Source organism: Coregonus lavaretus (genome assembly GCF_964263955.1).
Source record: "Coregonus lavaretus genome assembly, chromosome: 31".
Taxonomy (NCBI): Eukaryota; Metazoa; Chordata; class Actinopteri; order Salmoniformes; family Salmonidae; genus Coregonus; species Coregonus lavaretus.
The window spans coordinates 332,841-350,208 of NC_140018.1; the positions used below are offsets into that span (position 1 = coordinate 332,841).

The 17,368-nt window shown below is 49.9% G+C and overlaps 1 protein-coding gene across 1 annotated transcript in view; it reads left to right on the forward strand.

The window, feature by feature from the left end:
* Positions 1–17,368, forward strand: part of LOC311106734 (XK-related protein 6-like) — a gene marked incomplete at both ends in the record, with an annotated part of 39,647 nt that overhangs the window by 18,650 nt on the left and 3,629 nt on the right. The gene's annotated exons all lie outside the window — the stretch shown is intronic.

The following is a 17,368-nucleotide window of genomic DNA, read 5'->3' on the forward strand; positions in this document are numbered from 1 at the left end:
AGGGAGTGTAGGGAGTGAAGGGAGTGTAGGGAGTGTAAGGAGTGAGGGAGTGTAGGGAGTGTAAGGAGTGTAGGGAGTGAAGGGAGTGTAAGAGTGAAGGGAGTGAAGGGGAGTGTAAGGAGTGTAGGGAGTGAAGGGAGTGAAGGGAGTGTAAGGAGTGAAGGGAGTGAGGGGAGTGTAAGGAGTGTAGGGAGTGTAAGGAGTGTAGGGAGTGAAGGGAATGAAGGGAGTGTAAGGAGTGAAGGGAGTGAAGGGAGTGTAAGGAGTGTAGGGAGTGAAGGGAGTGAAAGGAGTGTAGGGAGTGTAGGGGGTGTAGGGAGTGTAATGAGTGTAAGGAGTGTAGGGAGTGAAGGGAGTGAAGGGAGTGTAGGGAGTGTAGGGAGTGAAGGGAGTGTAAGGAGTGTAGGGAGTGAAGGGAGTGAAAGGAGTGTAGGGAGTGAAGGGAGTGAAGGGAGTGTAGGGAGTGAAGGGAGTGTAGGGAGTGAAGGGAGTGTAGGGAGTGAAGGGAGTGAAGAGAGTGAAACGAGTGAAGGGAGTGTAGGGAGTGAAGGGAGTGAAGGGAGTGAAGGGAATGTAGGGAGTGAAGGGAGTGTAAGGAGTGAAGGGAGTGAAGGGAATGAAGGGAGTGAAGGGAGTGTAAGGAGTGTAGGGAGTGAAGGGAGTGAAAGTAGTGTAGGGAGTGAAGGGGTGTAGGGAGTGAAGGAGTGAAGGAGTGAGGGAATGTAGGGAGTGAAGGGAGTGTAAGGAGTGAAGGGAGTGAGGGGAGTGAAGGGAGTGTAAGGAGTGTAGGGAGTGAAGGGGAGTGAAAGGAGTGTAGGGAGTGTAGGTAGTGAAGGGAGTGAAAGGAGTGTAGGGTGTGTAAGGAGTGTGGGGAGTGAAGGGAGTGAAGGGAGTGTAAGGGGTAAAGGGAGTGAGGGAGTGTAAGGAGTGTAGGGAGTGTAGGGAGTGTAGGGAGTGTAGGGAGTGTAGGGAGTGTAAGGAGTGTAGGGTGTGTAGGGAGTGTAAGGAGTGTAGGGAGTGAAGGGAGTGAAGGGAGTGTAGGGAGTGTAAGTAGTGAAGGGAGTGAAGGGAGTGTAGGAGTGTAGGGAGTGAAGGGAGTGTAAGGAGTGTAGGGAGTGAAGGGAGTGAAGGGAGTGTAAGGGGTGAAGGGAGTGTAGGGAGTGTTGGGTGTGTAGGGGTGAAGGGATGTAGGGAGTAAAGGGAGTGTAGGGAGTGTAAGGAGTGTAGGGAGTGTAGGGAGTGTAAGGAGTGAAGGTGTGAAGGGAGTGTAAAGAGTGAAGGGTGTGAAGGGAGTGTAAGGAGTGAAGGGAGTGTAGGGAGTGTAAGGAGTGTAGGGAGTGTAAGGAGTGAAGGTAGTGTAAGGAGTGAAGGGACTGTAGGGAGTGAAGGGAGTGAAGGGCATGTAAGGAGTGTAGGGAGTGTAAGCAGTGTAGGGAGTGTATGGAGTGAAGGGAGTGTAAGGAGTGAAGGGAGTGAAGGGAGTGTAAGGAGTGTAGGGAGTGAAGGGAGTGAAGGGAGTGTAAGGAGTGAAGGGAGTGAAGGGAGTGTAAGGAGAGTAGGGAGTGTAGGGAGCGAAGGGAGTGAAGGGAGTGTAGGGAGTGAAGGGAGTGAAGGCAGTGTAAGGAGGGAAGGGATTGAAGGGAGTGTAAGGAGTGTAGTGAGTGTAGGGAGTGAAGGGAGTTAAAGGAGTGTAGGGAGTGTAGGGAGTGTAAGGAGTGTAGGGAGTGTAGGGAGTGTAGGGAGTGTAAGGAGTGTAGGGAGTGAAGGGAGTGAAGGAGTGTAGGGAGTGTAAGTAGTGAAGGGAGTGAAGGGAGTGTAGGGAGTGTAGGGAGTGAAGGGAGTGTAAGGAGTGTAGGGAGTGAAGGGAGTGAAGGGAGTGTAAGGGGGTGAAGGGAGTGTAGGGAGTGTAGGGAGTGTAGGGAGTGAAGGGATTTGAAGGGAGTGTAAGGAGTGTAGTGAGTGTAGGGAGTGAAGGGAGTGAAAGGAGTGTAGGGAGTGTAGGGAGTGTAAGGAGTGTAGGGAGTGTAGGGAGTGTAGGGAGTGTAGGGAGTGTAAGGAGTGTAGGGAGTGAAGGGAGTGAAGGGGGAGGGGTGTAGGGAGTGTAAGTAGTGAAGGGAGTGAAGGGAGTGTAGGGAGTGTAGGGAGTGAAGGGAGTGTAGGGAGTGTAGGGAGTGAAGGGAGTGTAGGGAGTGAAGGGAGTGTAGGGAGTGTAGGAGTGAAGGGAGTGTAGGGAGTGTAAGGAGTGAAGGGAGTGAAGGAGTGTAAAGAGTGAAGGGAGTGAAGGGAGTGTAAGGAGTGAAGTGTGAGTGAAGGGAGTGTAAGGAGTGTAGGGAGTGTAAGGAGTGAAGGTAGTGTAAGGAGTGAAGGGACTGTAGGGAGTGAAGGGAGTGAAGGGAATGTAAGGAGTGTAGGGAGTGTAAGCAGTGTAGGGAGTGTAAGGAGTGTAGGGAGTGAAGGGAGTGAAGGGACTGTAGGGAGTGTAGGGAGTGAAGGGAGTGTAAGGAGTGAAGGAGTGAAGGGAGTGTAAGGAGTGTAGGGAGTGAAGGAGTGAAGGGAGTGTAAGGAGTGAAGGGAGTGAAGGGAGTGTAAGGAGAGTAGGGAGTGTAGGGAGCGAAGGGAGTGAAGTGAGTGTAGGAGTGAAGGGAGTGAAGGCAGTGTAAGGAGGTGAAGGGAGTGAAGGGAGTGTAAGGAGTGTAGTGAGTGTAAGGAGTTTAGGGGTAGAGTGTAGGGAGTGTAGGGAGTGAAGGGAATGAAGGGAGTGTAAGGAGTGTAGTGAGAGTAAGGAGTGTAAGGAGTTTAAGGAGTGTAAGGAGTGTAAGGAGTGTAGGGAGTGTAGGGAGTGTAGGGAGTGTAAGGAGTGAAGGGAGTGAAGGGAGTGTAAGGAGTTGTAGGGAGTGAAGGGAGTGAAGGGAGTGTAAGGAGTGAAGGGATTGAAGGGAGTGTAAGGAGTGTAGTGAGTGTAGGGAGTGAAGGGAGTGAAGGGAGTGTAAAGAGTGAAGGGGAGTGAAGGGAGTGTAAGGAGTGAAGGGAGTGAAGGGAGTGTAAGAGTGTAGGGAGTGTAAGGAGTGAAGGTAGTGTAAGGAGTGAAGGGACTGTAGGGAGTGAAGGGAGTGAAGGGCATGTAAGGAGTGTAGGGAGTGTAAGCAGTTTAGGGAGTGTAAGGAGTGTAGGGAGTGAAGGAGTGTAAGGAGTGAAGGGAGTGAAGGGAGTGTAAGGAGTGTAGGGAGTGAAGGGAGTGAAGGGAGTGTAAGAAGTGAAGGGAGTGAAGGGAGTGTAAGGAGAGTAGGGAGTGTAGGGAGCGAAGGGAGTGAAGGGAGTGTAGGGAGTGAAGGGAGTGAAGGCAGTGTAAGGAGTGAAGGGATTGAAGGGAGTGTAAGGAGTGTAGTGAGTGTAGGGAGTGAAGGGAGTTAAAGGAGTGTAGGGAGTGTAGGGAGTGTAAGGAGTGTAGGGAGTGTAGGGAGTGTAGGGAGTGTAAGGAGTGTAGGGAGTGAAGGGAGTGAAGGGAGTGTAGGGAGTGTAAGTAGTGAAGGGAGTGAAGGGAGTGTAGGGAGTGTAGGGAGTGAAGGGAGTGTAAGGAGTGTAGGGAGTGAAGGGAGTGAAGGGAGTGTAAGGGGTGAAGGGAGTGTAGGGAGTGTAGGGAGTGTAGGGAGTGAAGGGATTGAAGGGAGTGTAAGGAGTGTAGTGAGTGTAGGGAGTGAAGGGAGTTGAAAGGAGTGTAGGGAGTGTAGGGAGTGTAAGGAGTGTTAGGGAGTGTAGGGAGTGTAGGGAGTGTAGGGAGTGTAAGGAGTGTAGGGAGTGAAGGAGTGAAGGAGTGTGTGGGAGTGTAAGTAGTGAAGGAGTGAAGGGAGTGTAGGGAGTGTAGGGAGTGAAGGGAGTGTAGGGAGTGTAGGGAGTGAAGGGAGTGTAGGGAGTGAAGGGAGTGTAGGGAGTGTAAGGAGTGAAGGGAGTGTAGGGAGTGTAAGGAGTGAAGGGAGTGAAGGGAGTGTAAAGAGTGAAGGGAGTGAAGGGAGTGTAAGGAGTGAAGTGAGTGAAGGGAGTGGTAAGGAGTGTAGGGAGTGTAAGGAGTGAAGGTAGTGTAAGGAGTGAAGGGACTGTAGGGAGTGAAGGGAGTGAAGGGAATGTAAGGAGTGTAGGGAGTGTAAGCAGTGTAGGGAGTGTAAGGAGTGTAGGGAGTGAAGGGAGTGAAGGGGACTGTAGGGAGTGTAGGGAGTGAAGGGAGTGTAAGGAGTGAAGGGAGTGAAGGGAGTGTAAGGAGTGTAGGGAGTGAAGGGAGTGAAGGGAGTGTAAGGAGTGAAGGGAGTGAAGGGAGTGTAAGGAGAGTAGGGAGTGTAGGGAGCGAAGGGAGTGAAGTGAGTGTAGGGAGTGAAGGGAGTGAAGGCAGTGTAAGGAGTGAAGGGAGTGAAGGGAGTGTAAGGAGTGTAGTGAGTGTAAGGAGATTTAGGGAGTGTAGGGAGTGTAGGGAGTGAAGGGAATGAAGGGAGTGTAAGGAGTGTAGTGAGAAGGAGTTTTAAGGAGTTTAAGGAGTGTAAGGAGTGTAAGGAGTGTAGGGAGTGTAGGGAGTGTAGGGAGTGTAAGGAGTGAAGGGAGTGAAGGGAGTGTAAGGAGTGTAGGGAGTGAAGGGAGTGAAGGGAGTGTAAGGAGTGAAGGGATTGAAGGGAGTGTAAGGAGTGTAGTGAGTGTAGGGAGTGAAGGGAGTGAAGGGAGTGTAAAGAGTGAAGGGAGTGAAGGGAGTGTAAGGAGTGAAGGGAGTGAAGGGAGTGTAAGGAGTGTAGGGAGTGTAAGGAGTGAAGGTAGTGTAAGGAGTGAAGGGACTGTAGGGAGTGAAGGGAGTGAAGGGCATGTAAGGAGTGTAGGGAGTGTAAGCAGTTTAGGGAGTGTAAGGAGTGTAGGGAGTGAAGGGAGTGTAAGGAGTGAAGGGAGTGAAGGGAGTGTAAGGAGTGTAGGGAGTGAAGGGAGTGAAGGGAGTGTAAGAAGTGAAGGGAGTGAAGGGAGTGTAAGGAGAGTAGGGAGTGTAGGGAGCGAAGGGAGTGAAGGGAGTGTAGGGAGTGAAGGGAGTGAAGGCAGTGTAAGGAGTGAAGGGATTGAAGGGAGTGTAAGGAGTGTAGTGAGTGTAGGGAGTGAAGGGAGTGAAAGGAGTGTAGGGAGTGTAGGGAGTGTAAGGAGTGTAGGGAGTGTAGGGAGTGTAGGGAGTGTAAGGAGTGTAGGGAGTGAAGGGAGTGAAGGGAGTGTAGGGAGTGTAAGTAGTGAAGGGAGTGAAGGGAGTGTAGGGAGTGTAGGGAGTGAAGGGAGTGTAAGGAGTGTAGGGAGTGAAGGGAGTGAAGGGAGTGTAAGGGGTGAAGGGAGTGTAGGGAGTGTAGGGAGTGTAGGGAGTGAAGGGATTGAAGGGAGTGTAAGGAGTGTAGTGAGTGTAGGGAGTGAAGGGAGTGAAAGGAGTGTAGGGAGTGTAGGGAGTGTAAGGAGTGTAGGGAGTGTAGGGAGTGTAGGGAGTGTAGGGAGTGTAGGGAGTGTAAGGAGTGTAGGGAGTGAAGGGAGTGAAGGGAGTGTAGGGAGTGTAAGTAGTGAAGGGAGTGAAGGGAGTGTAGGGAGTGTAGGGAGTGAAGGGAGTGTAAGGAGTGTAGGGAGTGAAGGGAGTGAAGGGAGTGTAAGGGGTGAAGGGAGTGTAGGGAGTGTAGGGAGTGTAGGGAGTGAAGGGAGTGTAGGGAGTGAAGGGAGTGTAGGGAGTGTAAGGAGTGAAGGGAGTGTAGGGAGTGTAAGGAGTGAAGGGAGTGAAGGGAGTGTAAAGAGTGAAGGGAGTGAAGGGAGTGTAAGGAGTGAAGTGAGTGAAGGGAGTGTAAGGAGTGTAGGGAGTATAAGGAGTGAAGGTAGTGTAAGGAGTGAAGGGACTGTAAGGAGTGAAGGGAGTGAAGGGAATGTAAGGAGTGTAGGGAGTGTAAGCAGTGTAGGGAGTGTAAGGAGTGTAGGGAGGGAAGGGAGTGAAGGGACTGTAGGGAGTGTAGGGAGTGAAGGGAGTGTAAGGAGTGAAGGGAGTGAAGGGAGTGTAAGGAGTGTAGGGAGTGAAGGGAGTGAAGGGAGTGTAAGGAGTGAAGGGAGTGAAGGGAGTGTAAGGAGAGTAGGGAGTGTAGGGAGCGAAGGGAGTGAAGTGAGTGTAGGGAGTGAAGGGAGTGAAGGCAGTGTAAGGAGTGAAGGGAGTGAAGGGAGTGTAAGGAGTGTAGTGAGTGTAAGGAGTTTAGGGAGTGTAGGGAGTGTAGGGAGTGAAGGGAGTGAAGGGAGTGTAAGGAGTGTAGTGAGAGTAAGGAGTGTAAGGAGTTTAAGGAGTGTAAGGAGTGTAAGGAGTGTAGGGAGTGTAGGGAGTGTAAGGAGTGAAGGGAGTGAAGGGAGTGTAAGGAGTGTAGGGAGTGAAGGGAGTGAAGGGAGTGTAAGGAGTGAAGGGATTGAAGGGAGTGTAAGGAGTGTAGTGAGTGTAGGGAGTGAAGGGAGTGAAAGGAGTGAAGGGAGTGTAGGGAGTGAAGGGAGTGAAGGGAGTGTAAGGAGTGAAGGGAGTGAAGGGAGTTTAAGGAGTGAAGGGAGTGAAGGGAGTGTAAGGAGTGTAGTGAGTGTAAGGAGTGTAGGGAGTGTAAGGAGTGTAGGGGGTGTAGGGAGTGAAGGGAGTGAAGGGAGTGTAAGGAGTGAAGGGAGTGAAGGGAGTGTAAGGAGTGTAGGGAGTGTAAGGAGTGAAGGGAGTGTAGGGAGTGTAGGGAGTGTAGGGAGTGTAGGGAGTGTAGGGAGTGTAGGGAGTGTAAGGAGTGAAGGGAGTGTAAGGAGTGAAGGGAGTGTAGGGAGTGAAGGGAGTGAAGGGAGTGTAAGGAGTGAAGGGAGTGAAGGGAGTGTAAGGAGTGAAGGGAGTGAAGGGAGTGTAAGGAGTGAAGGGAGTGAAGGGAGTGAAGGGAGTGTAAGGAGTGTAGGGAGTGTAGGGAGTGTAGGGAGTGTAGGGAGTGTAAGGAGTGAAGGGAGTGAAGGGAGTGTAAGGAGTGAAGGGAGTGAAGGGAGTGTAAGGAGTGTAGTGAGTGTAAGGAGTTTAGGGAGTGTAGGGAGTGTAGGGAGTGAAGGGAGTGAAGGGAGTGTAAGGAGTGTAGTGAGAGTAAGGAGTGTAAGGAGTTTAAGGAGTGTAAGGAGTGTAAGGAGTGTAGGGAGTGTAGGGAGTGTAAGGAGTGAAGGGATTGAAGGGAGTGTAAGGAGTGTAGTGAGTGTAAGGAGTGTAGGGACTCTAAGGAGTGTAGGGAGTGTAGGGAGTGAAGGGAGTGAAGGGAGTGTAATGAGTGAAGGGAGTGAAGGGATTGTAAGAAGTGTAGGGAGTGTAAGGAGTGAAGGGAGTGTAGGGAGTGTAGGGAGTGAAGGGAGTGAAAGGAGTGTACGGAGTGTAAGGAGTGTAGGGAGTGTAGGGAGTGAAGGGAGTGTAGGGAGTGTAGGGAGTGTAAGGAGTGAAGGGAGTGTAAGGAGTGAAGGGAGTGTAGGGAGTGTTGGGAGTTAAGGGAGTGAAATGAGTGTAGGGAGTGAAAGGAGTGAAGGGAGTGTAAGGAGTGTAGGGAGTGTAAGGAGTGTAAGGAGTGTAAGGAGTGTAAGGAGTGAAGGGAGTGAAGGGAGTGAAGGGAGTGTAAGGAGTGAAGGGAGTGAAGGGAGTGAAGGGAGTGTAGGGAGTGAAGGGAGTGTAAGAAGTGTAGTGAGTGTAAGGAGTGTAAGGAGTTTAAGGAGTGTAAGGATTGTAAGGAGTGTAGGGAGTGTAGGGAGTGAAAGGAGTGAAGGGAGTGAAGGGAGTGTAGGAAGTGAAGGGAATGAAGGGAGTGAAGCGAGTGTAAGGAGTGTAGTGAGTGTAAGGAGTGTAATGAGTTTAAGGAGTGTAAGGAGTGTAAGGAGTGTAGGGAGTGTAGGGAGTGAAGGGAGTGAAGGGAGTGTAAGGAGTGAAGGGAGTGAAGGGAGTGTAGGGAGTGTAAGGAGAGAAGGGAATGTAAGGAGTAAGGAGTGTAGTGAGTGTAAGGAGTGTAGGGAGTGTAAGGAGTGTATGGAGTGTAGGGAGTGTAGGGAGTGAAGGGAGTGTAAGGAGTGTAGGGAATGTAGGGAGTGAAGGGAGTGAAAGGAGTGAAGGGAGTGAAGGGAGTGAAGGGAGTGAAGGGAGTGAAGGGGGTGAAAGGAGTGAAGGGAGTGTAGGGAGTAAAGGGAGTAAAGGGAGTGTAGGGAGTGAAGGGAGTGTAAGGAGTGTAGGGAGTGTAGGGAGTGAAGGGAGTAAAGGGAGTGTAAGGAGTGTAGGGAGTGAAGGGAGTGAAGGGAGTGTAAGGAGTTAAGGGAGTGAAGGGAGTGTAAGGAGTGTAGGGAGTGTAAGGAGTGTAGGGAGTGTAGGGAGTGTAGGGAGTAAATGGAGTAAAGGGAGTGTAGGGAGTGAAGGGAGTGTAAGGAGTGTAGGGAGTGTAGGGAGTGAAGGGAGTAAAGGGAGTGTAAGGAGTGTAGGGAGTGAAGGGAGTGAAGGGAGTGTAAGGAGTTAAGGGAGTGAAGGGAGTGTAAGGAGTGTAGGGAGTGTAGGGAGTGAAGGGAGTGTAAGGAGCTATGGGAGTGTAGGGAGTGTAGGGAGTGAAGGGAGTGAAGGGAGTGTAAGGAGTGTAGGGAGTGAAGGGAGTGTAAGGAGCTATGGGAGTGTAGGGAGTGTAGGGAGTGAAGGGAGTGAAGGGAGTGTAGGGAGTGAAGGGAGTGAAGGGAGTGAAGGGAGTGAAGGGAGTGTAAGGAGTGAAGGGAGTGTAAGGAGTGTAGGGAGTGTAGGGAGTGAAGGGAGTAAAGGGAGTGTAAGGAGTGTAGGGAGTAAAGGGAGTGAAGGGAGTGTAAGGAGTGAAGGGAGTGAAGGGAGTGTAAGGAGTGTAAGGAGTGTAGGGAGTGTAGGGAGTGTAGGGAGTGAAGGGAGTGAAAGGAATGTAGGGAGTGTAAGGAGTGAAGGGAGTGAAGGGAGTGTACGGAGTGTAGGGAGTGTAAGGAGTTACGGGAGTGACGGGAGTGAAAGAGTGTAGGGAGTGTAGGGAGTGAAGGGAGTGAAGGGAGTGAAGGGAGTGTAAGGAGTGAAGGGAGTGTAGGGAGTGTAGGGAGTGAAGGGAGTGTAAGGAGTGAAGGGAGTGAAGGGAGTGTAAGGAGTGTAGGGATTGAAGGGAGTGAAGGGAGTGTAAGGAGTGAAGGGAGTACAGGGAGTGAAGGGAGTACAGGGAGTGTTAGGAGTGTAGGGAGTGAAGGGAGTGAAGGGAGTGTAAGGAGTGAAGGGAGTGAAGGGAGTATAAGGAGTGTAAGTAGTATAGGGAATGTAGGGAGTGTAGGGAGTGTAGGGAGTGTAGGGAGTGTAGGGAGTGTAGGGAGTGTAAGGAGTGTAGGGAGTGAAGGGAGTGAAGGGAGTGTAGGGAGTGAAGGGAGTGAAGGGAGTGAAGGGAGTGTAGGGAGTGAAGGGAGTGAAGGGAGTGTAAGGAGTGAAGGGAGTGAAGGGAGTGTAGGGAGTGTAAGGAGTGTAAGGAGTGTAGGGAGTGTAAGGAGTGTAGGGAGTGTAGGGAGTGTATGGAGTGTAGGGAGTGAAGGGAGTGTAGGGAGTGTAGGGAGTGAAGGGAGTGTAAGGAGTGTAGGGAGTGAAGGGAGTGAAGGGAGTGTAAGGAGTGAAGGGATTGAAGGGAGTGTAAGGAGTGTAGTGAGTGTAGGGAGTGAAGGGAGTGAAAGGAGTGAAGGGAGTGTAGGGAGTGAAGGGAGTGAAGGGAGTGAAGGGAGTGTAAGGAGTGAAGGGAGTGAAGGGAGTTTAAGGAGTGAAGGGAGTGAAGGGAGTGTAAGGAGTGTAGTGAGTGTAAGGAGTGTAGGGAGTGTAAGGAGTGTAGGGGGTGTAGGGAGTGAAGGGAGTGAAGGGAGTGTAAGGAGTGAAGGGAGTGAAGGGAGTGTAAGGAGTGTAGGGAGTGTAAGGAGTGAAGGGAGTGTAGGGAGTGTAGGGAGTGTAGGGAGTGTAGGGAGTGTAGGGAGTGTAGGGAGTGTAAGGAGTGAAGGGAGTGTAAGGAGTGAAGGGAGTGTAGGGAGTGAAGGGAGTGAAGGGAGTGTAAGGAGTGAAGGGAGTGAAGGGAGTGTAAGGAGTGAAGGGAGTGAAGGGAGTGTAAGGAGTGAAGGGAGTGAAGGGAGTGAAGGGAGTGTAAGGAGTTTAGGGAGTGTAGGGAGTGTAGGGAGTGTAGGGAGTGTAAGGAGTGAAGGGAGTGAAGGGAGTGTAAGGAGTGAAGGGAGTGAAGGGAGTGTAAGGAGTGTAGTGAGTGTAAGGAGTTTAGGGAGTGTAGGGAGTGTAGGGAGTGAAGGGAGTGAAGGGAGTGTAAGGAGTGTAGTGAGAGTAAGGAGTGTAAGGAGTTTAAGGAGTGTAAGGAGTGTAAGGAGTGTAGGGAGTGTAGGGAGTGTAAGGAGTGAAGGGATTGAAGGGAGTGTAAGGAGTGTAGTGAGTGTAAGGAGTGTAGGGACTCTAAGGAGTGTAGGGAGTGTAGGGAGTGTAGGGAGTGAAGGGAGTGAAGGGAGTGAAGGGAGTGTAAGGAGTGAAGGGAGTGAAGGGATTGTAAGAAGTGTAGGGAGTGTAAGGAGTGAAGGGAGTGTAGGGAGTGTAGGGAGTGAAGGGAGTGAAAGGAGTGTACGGAGTGTAAGGAGTGTAGGGAGTGTAGGGAGTGTAGGGAGTGTAGGGAGTGTAAGGAGTGAAGGGAGTGTAAGGAGTGAAGGGAGTGTAGGGAGTGTTGGGAGTTAAGGGAGTGAAATGAGTGTAGGGAGTGAAAGGAGTGAAGGGAGTGTAAGGAGTGTAGGGAGTGTAAGGAGTGTAAGGAGTGTAAGGAGTGTAAGGAGTGTAAGGAGTGAAGGGAGTGAAGGGAGTGAAGGGAGTGTAAGGAGTGAAGGGAGTGAAGGGAGTGAAGGGAGTGTAGGGAGTGAAGGGAGTGAAGGGAGTGAAGCGAGTGTAAGGAGTGTAGTGAGTGTAAGGAGTGTAAGGAGTTTAAGGAGTGTAAGGAGTGTAAGGAGTGTAGGGAGTGTAGGGAGTGAAAGGAGTGAAGGGAGTGAAGGGAGTGTAGGAAGTGAAGGGAATGAAGGGAGTGAAGCGAGTGTAAGGAGTGTAGTGAGTGTAAGGAGTGTAATGAGTTTAAGGAGTGTAAGGAGTGTAAGGAGTGTAGGGAGTGTAGGGAGTGAAGGGAGTGAAGGGAGTGTAAGGAGTGAAGGGAGTGAAGGGAGTGTAGGGAGTGTAAGGAGTGAAGGGAGTGTAAGGAGTAAGGAGTGTAGTGAGTGTAAGGAGTGTAGGGAGTGTAGGGAGTGAAGGGAGTGTAAGGAGTGTAGGGAATGTAGGGAGTGAAGGGAGTGAAAGGAGTGAAGGGAGTGAAGGGAGTGAAGGGAGTGAAGGGAGTGAAGGGGGTGAAAGGAGTGAAGGGAGTGTAGGGAGTAAAGGGAGTAAAGGGAGTGTAGGGAGTGAAGGGAGTGTAAGGAGTGTAGGGAGTGTAGGGAGTGAAGGGAGTAAATGGAGTGTAAGGAGTGTAGGGAGTGAAGGGAGTGAAGGGAGTGTAAGGAGTTAAGGGAGTGAAGGGAGTGTAAGGAGTGTAGGGAGTGTAAGGAGTGTAGGGAGTGTAGGGAGTGTAGGGAGTAAATGGAGTAAAGGGAGTGTAGGGAGTGAAGGGAGTGTAAGGAGTGTAGGGAGTGTAGGGAGTGAAGGGAGTAAAGGGAGTGTAAGGAGTGTAGGGAGTGAAGGGAGTGAAGGGAGTGTAAGGAGTTAAGGGAGTGAAGGGAGTGTAAGGAGTGTAGGGAGTGTAGGGAGTGAAGGGAGTGTAAGGAGCTATGGGAGTGTAGGGAGTGTAGGGAGTGAAGGGAGTGAAGGGAGTGTAAGGAGTGTAGGGAGTGAAGGGAGTGTAAGGAGCTATGGGAGTGTAGGGAGTGTAGGGAGTGAAGGGAGTGAAGGGAGTGTAGGGAGTGAAGGGAGTGAAGGGAGTGAAGGGAGTGAAGGGAGTGTAAGGAGTGAAGGGAGTGTAAGGAGTGTAGGGAGTGTAGGGAGTGAAGGGAGTAAAGGGAGTGCAAGGAGTGTAGGGCGTGAAGGGAGTTAAGGGAGTGTAAGGAGTGAAGGGAGTGAAGGGAGTGTAAGGAGTGTAGGGAGTGAAGGGAGTGAAGGGAGTGTAAGGAGTGAAGGGAGTGAAGGGAGTGTAAGGAGTGTAGGGAGTGAAGGGAGTGAAGGGAGTGTAAGGAGTGTAGGGAGTGAAGGGAGTATAAGGAGTGTAGGGAGTGAAGGGAATGAAAGGAGTGTAGGGAGTGTAGGGAGTGAAGGGAGTGAAGGGAGTGTAAGGAGTGTAGGGAGTGAAGGGAGTGAAGGGAGTGTAAGGAGTGAAGGGAGTGAAGGGAGTGTAAGGAGTGTAGGGAGTGAAGGGAGTGAAAGGAGTGTAGGGAGTGTAGGGAGTGAAGGGAGTAAAGGGAGTGTAGGGAGTGAAGGGAGTTTAAGGAGTGTAGGGAGTGTAGGGGGTGAAGGGAGTAAAGGGAGTGTAGGGAGTGAAGGGAGTGAAGGGAGTGTAAGGAGTTAAGGGAGTGAAGGGAGTGTAAGGAGTGTAGGGAGTGTAAGGAGTGTAGGGAGTGTAGGGAGTGTAGGGAGTGAAGGGAGTGTAAGGAGTGATGGGAGTGTAGGGAGTGTAGGGAGTGAAAGGAGTGAAGGGAGTGTAAGGAGTGAAGGGAGTGAAGGGAGTGTAAGGAGTTTGGGAGTGTAAGGAGTGTAGGGAGTGTAGGGAGTGAAGGGAGTGAAAGGAGTGTAGGGAGTGAAGGGAGTGTAGGGAGTGAAGGGACTGAAGGAAGTGTAAGGAGTGAAGGGAGTGTAAGGAGTGTAGGGAGTGTAGGGAGTGAAGGGAGTAAAGGGAGTGTAAGGAGTGTAGGGAGTAAAGGGAGTGAAGGGAGTGTAAGGAGTGAAGGGAGTGAAGGGAGTGTAAGGAGTGTAAGGAGTGTAGGGAGTGTAGGGAGTGTAGGGAGTGAAGGGAGTGAAAGGAATGTAGGGAGTGTAAGGAGTGAAGGGAGTGAAGGGAGTGTACGGAGTGTAGGGAGTGTAAGGAGTTACGGGAGTGACGGGAGTGAAAGAGTGTAGGGAGTGTAGGGAGTGAAGGGAGTGAAGGGAGTGAAGGGAGTGTAAGGAGTGTAGGGAGTGAAGGGAGTGTAAGGAGTGAAGGGAGTGAAGGGAGTGTAAGGAGTGTAAGGAGTGTAGGGAATGTAGGGAGTGTAGGGAGTGTAGGGAGTGAAGGGAGTGTAAGGAGTGTAAGGAGTGTAGGGAGTGAAGGGAGTGAAGGGATTGTAAGTAGTGAAGGGAGTGAAGGGAGTGTAGGGAGTGTAAGGAGTGTAAGGAGTGTAGGGAGTGTAAGGAGTGAAGGGATTGTAAGTAGTGAAGGGAGTGTAGGGAATGTAGGGAGTGTAAGGAGTGTAGGGGATGTAGGGAGTGTAAGGAGTGTAGGGAGTGAAGGAAGTGAAAGGAGTGTAGGGAGTGTAGGTAGTGAAGGGAGTGAAAGGAGTGTAGGGAGTGTAAGGAGTGTAGGGAGTGAAGGGAGTGTAAGGAGTGAAGGGAGTGTAGGGAGTGTAGGGAATGAAGGGAGTGAAGGGAGTGAAGGGAGTGTAAGGAGTGAAGGGAGTGAAGGGAGTGAAGGGAGTGTAGTAAGTGTAGGGAGTGAAAGGAGTGTAGGGAGTGTAAGGAGTGAATGGAGTGAAGGGAGTGAAGGGAGTGTAAGGAGTGAAGGGAGTGAAGGGAGTGAAGGGAGTGTAAGGAGTGTAAGGAGTGTAGGGAGTGTAGGGAGTGTAAGAAGTGTAGGGAGTGAAGGGAGTGAAAGGAGTGTAGGGAGTGTAGGGAGTGAAGGGAGTGAAAGGAGTGTAGGGAGTGTAAGGAGTGTAGGGAGTTAAGGGAATGAAGGGAGTGAAGGGAGTGAAGGGAGTGTAAGGAGTGAAGGGAGTGAAGGGAGTGTAGGGAGTGTAGGGAGTGAAGGGAGTGTAGGGAGTGAAGGGAGTGAAGGGAGTGTAGGGAGTGTAGGGAGTGAAGGGAGTGTAAGGAGTGTAAGGAGTGTAGGGAGTGAAGGTAGTGAAGGGAGTGAAGGGAGTGTAGGGAGTGTAGGGAGTGAAGGGAGTGTAAGTAGTGAAGGGAGTGAAGGGAGTGTAGGGAGTGTAAGGAGTGTAAGGAGTGTAGGGAGTGTAGGGAGTGAAGGGAGTGAAGGGAGTGAAGGGAGTGTAGGGAGTGTAGGGAGTGAAGGGAGTGTAGGGAGTGTAGGGAGTGAAGGGAGTGTAGGGAGTGAAGGTAGTGAAGGGAGTGTAGGGAGTGTAGGGAGTGAAGGGAGTGTAAGGAGTGTAACGAGTGTAGGGAGTGAAGGGAGTGAAGGGAGTGTAGGGAGTGTAGGGAGTGAAGGGATTATAAGGAGTGTAAGGAGTGAAGGGAGTGAAGGGAGTGAAGGGAGTGAAGGGAGTGTAGGGAGTGTAAGGAGTGTAAGGAGTGTAGGGAGTGTAAGGAGTGTAGGGAGTGAAGGGAGTGAAGGGAGTGTAGGGAGTGAAGGGAGTGAAGGGAGTGAAGGGAGTGTACGGAGTGAAGAGAGTGAAGGGAGTGAAGGGAGTGTAAGTGTGTGTGTGTGTGTGTGTGTGTGTGTGTGTGTGTGTGTGTGTGTGTGTGTGTGTGTGTGTGTGTGTGTGTGTGTGTGTGTGTGTGTGTGTGTGTGTGCATGGGCCCTCAGGTCCTCAAAAGATTATACAGCTGCACCATCGAGAGCATCTTGATTGGCTGTATCACCGCTTGGTATGGCAACTGCTCGGCCTCCGACCGCAAGGCACTACAGAGGGTAGTGCATACGGCCCATCACTGGAGCCGAGCACCCTTCATCCAGGACCTCTATACCAGGTGGTGTCAGAGGAAGGCCCTAAAAATTGTCCAAGACTCCAGCCAGTCACAGTCTGTTCTCTCTGCTACCGAATGGCAAGCGGTACCGGAGCGCCAAGTCTGGGACCAAAGGGCTCCTGAACAACTTTTACTCCAATGCCATAAGACTGCTGAACAGTTAATTAAACGGCTACCCAGACATTCTGCTTTTCACCCCGTACCTACATGTACATAGTACTTCAATCAATCACCTAACCAAACCTACATGTACAGATCATCTCAATCAAACACCCCAACTACCTCGTACACCAGTACACTGATTCATTACCGGTACTCCTTGTATATAACCTATAGCCTCATTATTGTTATTTTGTTGTGCTACTATTTTATTTTGATCTATTTGTTAATTTTATTCCTTTTTAACTCTGCATTGTTGGAAAAGGGCTCGTAAGTAAGCATTTCACGGTAAAGTCTACACTTGTATTCGACGCATTTGACAAAAAAAATATTTGATTTGATTTATGCATAGCTCTGGAAGACTGATGACTAGTGACGTTAATGCAGGACTATAGTTGAGTATGCCCCCTAGTGTGAGTGGGCTCCCGAGTGGCGCAGCGGTCTAAGGCACTGCATCTCAGTGATTGAGGCGTCACTACAGACCCCCCTGGGTTTGATTCCAGGCTGTATCACAACCGGGCCGTGATTGGGAGTCCCAGCGTCGTCCGGGTTTGGCCGGTGTAGGCCGTCATTGTAAATAAGCATTTGTTCTTAACTGACTTGCCTAGTTAAATAAAGGTTAAATAAAATAAAATAAAATGTAAACGCCCCCTAGTGTTAGCTCTACAGTACTACATGTAGATGGCTGCTGAACGTCCTGGTGCATGAACTGGTACTGCAGAGCAGTGTTTCTCAAACCTGGTCTTGGGGACCAAAAGGGGACATTTTAGTTTTTGCCCTAACACTCACACAACGGATTCAAATCAAAGACTTAATGAGGAGTTGATTCGTTGAGTCAAGTGGGTGAGTGCTAGGGCAAAAACTAAAATCTGCACCCCTTAACCCATTTTGAGTCCCCAGGACCAGGATTGAGAAACTGCTGTAGACTAGACCAACTCAGCCATGGATTGTCCTGACACCTTCCTATACAGTTCAGACTGTGGATGTATCTGAAATGGCAACCCTATTTACAGTTCAGACTGTGGATGCATCTGAAATGGCAACCCTATTTCCCAGTTCAGACTGTGGATGCATCTGAAATGGCAACCCTATTTACAGTTCAGACTGTGGATGCATCTGAAATGGCAACCCTATTTCCCAGTTCAGACTGTGGATGCATCTGAAATGGCAACCCTATTTACAGTTCAGACTGTGGATGCATCTGAAATGGCAACCCTATTTACAGTTCAGACTGTGGATGCATCTGAAATGGCAACCCTATTTACAGTTCAGACTGTGGATGCATCTGAAATGGCAACCCTATTTACAGTTCAGACTGTGGATGCATCTGAAATGGCAACCCTATTTACAGTTCAGACTGTGGATGCATCTGAAATGGCAACCCTATTTACAGTTCAGACTGTGGATGCATCTGAAATGGCAACCCTATTTACAGTTCAGACTGTGGATGCATCTGAAATGGCAACCCTATTTACAGTTCAGACTGTGGATGCATCTGAAACCTTTGTTGTCCAGGGATTCCCGCCCAGGCAAACTGGCGACCCAGGGACCCCCATCATATGTTAGCAAAAAATATATATATATACTGTATATATCATGTCTTGTCTTATCATCGAGTGAATGATAATGGCAAGTAGAAGTGATTAACTTTTTTTAATGAATAGATTTGGTAGACAGTTTCATTATTTTGATCTTCCCACATATATATATGTATATTAGCCAGGAAGGTTAAGGTATCTTGGCGGCGTAAAGAAAATGTTGCTTTTGTAAGTACATTTTCTGCAATTGTACACATTTCTCCATTGAGCTGAGAGAAAATTGTACAGTTTTGAAGCTAATTTCCAACAATTCTACACAAATTGGAGCTGAGAGACAATTCTGCTCTTAATGCCGTTTTTTTTACATTTTATTTTCAATTCTAGCTTTTATTTGATTGTTAGTTCTCAAAGGTTGTATTATTCAAAAATATTTCTAGTTCAATATATTTTCTGCATGCTTTATATCTGGTTTTGGTCGTTTAAGTTGGTTTTGGTTGTGTAAATTGACACTGGAACTGTTTTTCCATTTCCTCCACATTAAGGAGATAGTTCGAGATATTGGCAATGAAGCCCTTTTACTTCCCCAGAGTCGGATGAACAGGAACAGCTAGCATGCTAACTGTTCCTGTTGACTTCCAGTCATTGTGCTGATGCTAGTTAGCGTTGGCTCGTGAATATAGCTAGAACTTCCTTCATACTGGAGATACAAAAAATGGTATCCACGATGGTATTCTGTTTCAGCTAGCGATATTCATAAAATAATTATTTTTCACATAAAATAATTCCACAAAATATT